A 4,115-nucleotide genomic window follows, 5' to 3' on the forward strand; every position below is an offset into this window, starting at 1 on the left:
GGGGTTGTGGGTGCATGACTTTGTAGAGTGTGGGGAGGATGTGAGTGTGTGAGGAGGTTTGGGAGGTTGATAGAAGTGGGGGGTGTGAGCGTGGGATGGAGCATGTGGGTGTGTGTGTGGTTATGTGGGGTGTGGGTGGTTATGGGTTTTGTGGGGCGGCTGTGGGCGGAGGGTGGCTAGGGTGTATGAGGGTGTGTGGGGGTCTGTGTATGGCAGTGCGAGGGGGTGTGCATGTGTATGGTGTGTATGTGCATGTGTATGTGCTTCTGGGACTTGCCCTATGAACACATGCTCTCGCGCGCGCACACACACAGACTCTCTCCTAGCCCTGGGGTACGATAGCCCAGGGCCGTGTGATGCCAGGCATGCAGGGAAGTAGTGAAATCCGGGGCAGGAAAAGACTTCCAGTTGGCAGGGGGCAGGGATGAGAGGGGGTTGGGAGTGGGGTGAGGCTGGGCTGGCTTTGCTCATGAGATCTGCTGGCTTTCCCTAGGTGCTACTGATCCTGGATCCTGTCATCTTTGACAGGCCACCAGGAGCAAATAAATATTATTTTTCTAAACTTTTTAGGTGTCCCATAGGCCAGATCCAGCCTGGAAGCCTTATTTTGGCCACCCCTGCTCTATTATTCCTTCTCTGTCTCTCACTTTCTCTTGCTGCTGTGTGCACTCGTTGAATCCTACTGGCAAGCTAAATCAAAATTCAAAATATTTTATCTGTTTCATTGCTGTGACAGGTTCTGAGAATTGACAAGTGCATCTTTAGGTGCTATTGTGTTTATGAGCATTCTATAATACCTTCATTTTTCCATTAAGAGTAGATTTCTGCAGACAGTTCCCTTTGGGAAGCATAATTTTATGGTTGAAAATGACTCAATTAACTAATTCTTTATAGAGCTAATCAAATCTGTCTTTGTACGTACCCTTCTTCATGATTTAGCCACCACCTTGATCCTCTGTTCAAGAGACAAAATTTTTTAAATTTTGTAAAGCATGCAATTTATCCTTATAGACTTCAAGCCAAACTAAAGTTTGGATGTTATGATACTTTTAACTAATGACAGTGTGACAGTGATACCAATGAAAGAGAGTTAATTCAGTTCAAAATCATCTTACAAATTCACACTATACCCCTCACAAGGCAAGAGCTGACATTATAGTTTTGCCAGCCCTCCCTACCACATATTTAATTTTATTGGTTCTTTTGCCTAATTCATCTGATTCATCAACTTTCAGACTGATACTAGAATAACCATTGAATAAAAGTTATTCACTTTATTATTTATTCTTCTGCCTCAGTAGTGTGTAGACCTTCCTATTATACCACATATAACAGTGCACACACACCAGGTCCTAGCAGAAATGGTAGGTAATAAAGCCATTTAAAATTCTGTAAAAAAAGGATCCTAGTGATCCTCCCAAGAATTGTAACCTTGATGTGGTGGAAAGGCTTGTGTACTACCAGTGATCTCAATGTGAGAGAGTGAGAGAGCCCATGCCAAAACCCGAGGCATCTACCCTAGACCCACAACCCCAAAGGACCTGGCTGAAACCCTTCATACCCAGGTGTTTCTGTAGGGGAGGAGCTAGGAACTTGAACCACAGTATAAAGAGGAGCCCGGAGCAGGCAGGAGGGGAGAGCACAGGACCGGAAGTGAAGGAGCTGGGCCAAACAACGCTGGAGGAATTTGTGAGAGCCACATGGCGGGCTATCAGGAAGCTCCCTGGAGATGCTCTAGAGGAAGGTATGGTGGAATGGTAGGGTCAGGAACTGCCTGCAGTTTCCTCGGCAGCTGGCAGAGCCCCATGGAGAAAAGGTACCGTAAAGACTGTAATAGAGGGGCACTATTGAAGCCTAGTACCGTAATGACCCTAAAAGGGGTACAATGAAAAATTATACATAATGACCTCAATGAGATGAGGGTACTTTGATGACCCCAATAGAAGGCACAAGAGGCGTGATGATAAGGACATGAACAGGGGGTGGATAGAGTAGTCTCACTGATGTTTTGTTTCTTTGTTTATTGCCAAGAGATGGTCAACCATCCTCCAGGACAGGAGACGTGGATTCCTTTCTTTTTTTTTGTTGAGGTAAAGCCCTGGGGAGGAACCTGGAGCCTGAATACAAACCCGAGGATGCTTAGACAACCGGTGAACTGGGCGAGGGTGTAGGGGTGGTGGAGCCCTCAGCATCCTAGGACAGCAGATGACGACCAGATGGAACTGCACATCCAGGTACTGAACATACTTCTATAAACACCAAAGACATGGTAGACAAGAATGTGGGTGTATGGATCGCCATCTAAGACTTGTCCCTCACTTCAGCTGGTGGCCTGAGGTCCTATGGAAATGCACATCTAAATCATCTATCTATATATGTGTATAGTTTTCTGGAGGAGAAGAAAACAAAAGAAGAGTTCACAAGGACTCTTGGGAAGGCGAGCTACCCAGCTGGCCACTTGACATTCAAGACCAATGCCATCTGTAGTTTTGTACTCCTAGTAAGGTCACTAGAGGTTGCAAGACTGAGAGCAAGATTCCCAGAAAAATAATGATTAAAAAATAAAAATGAAAGATTTTAATGGCAGAGGAGGCAGATTAAGAAAGAATACCTTACAATGGCTGCAAAGGCAGGTAAAGCCTGCAGTGGAATAGAAACTCCCAGTTGTCTAAGTTTTCCTTGTAGTTGGATTTAGGTTTACTTCCTGCAAACTGTCAAGAGGTTGCTGATGCACAATAGTTTCCACATATTAAAAGAAGACACACACTGGCCTCTTGCTTCAGTAATAAGTCCTGCAGTGATGAGCAAGTAGCAATGGGAGCAGGTGGTAGTGATTACCGGAAGCCCCTAGTCATAGACCTAAATAAGGCAATGATTTTTATGATAGTATTTTTGTACTTGGAAATGAGACCAGTGTGCAATCATGACTAAGCAGGCCTGTTAGGATCCATTCTGATCACCTAGTATGGGGTGAAGGTGAGAAGTTATCTTAAACATCTGCCTTAGTTCACTTGACTAGAAAACAGTATCCAGTGGGATCATTCTATTTGCTGCCCAAATAAAATATTGGAGTTTGCAATGCAACCTAAAACATCCATGTCCTGATAACCAACCCTAACCCTAAGCAACTGAAATATTCATGACCAGGGAACTTGGAGGATTTTATATTGACATTTGTGCAGTTGGTGAGACCAGTGGCCAAACTCCATTGCCCAGCAGCCCCTGCCAACATGGCTCCCACTCCACGGAGACCTTGAGAGCACAGTGGTATGACAGAATAGGTTCACAACAGCATGGGGCTGTAGAACCGAGGCTCTGCCCTGGCCCCAATCTGTACTGTCATGGCTTTGCTCTGTCACACCCCCACACTCCAGGGGGCTCCATGGAGACCAGCCGGGACTGGAAACTTGCAGCAGTGGAGTGGGGCCAGGGCAGAGATGTGTTCCACTGTCTTCATGCCCTACCTGCAACAACCTTGCCCATCACAGAGGTGTGTAAGCAGCATGTCATGGCCCCACCCTGTGCTGTCAGGCCACAAGATCCCTGGGTATCCCCAGCCCTGCCCACCATGAGCCAGGGTGCCCAGACAGCAGAGGTCAGTGCAGTATCTGCAGCTGGGAAATAGTCTGCTGCAGACCAGATTTTGCCCACCTAATCTAGGTAATTTCAGTGCTAGAATAGGCAGGGACCCTGCACTATGAGAATGAACACTTGGAAATGAAGGGGCTGGAAAAGTCAGTTCCAATGGAATTCTTTTTCTGAACAATGTTCAGAGCATGACCTCATCATCACAAACTCCTTATTTCTCCAAAGCAACAAATGGAAGACATCTTGGATGCATGCCCATGATTGTCCATATCATAGTGTGTGCCCAGGATTGCCACAGCAGCTATATTGCCAGATCTATAACCAGTGCAGTTGATTGCTGGATGTCCATTCGTGTTGCCTCAAAATGATGTAAAGAAAAGAAGGAACCAATGAAGAGGTTCAATATTGAAGGCTTGAAAGACCCTGCTAAATATAATCATTTCCCACAGTACCTCAGTGAAAAACTTTTTTACTTCCCTTATGATTTTTACATCACTGATCACTGAGAGACCCTCAAGAAAGGCATT

Source organism: Gavialis gangeticus, unplaced genomic scaffold, assembly GCF_001723915.1.
Source record: "Gavialis gangeticus isolate Ggan-Ray unplaced genomic scaffold, GavGan_comp1, whole genome shotgun sequence".
NCBI lineage: Eukaryota > Metazoa > Chordata > Crocodylia > Gavialidae > Gavialis > Gavialis gangeticus.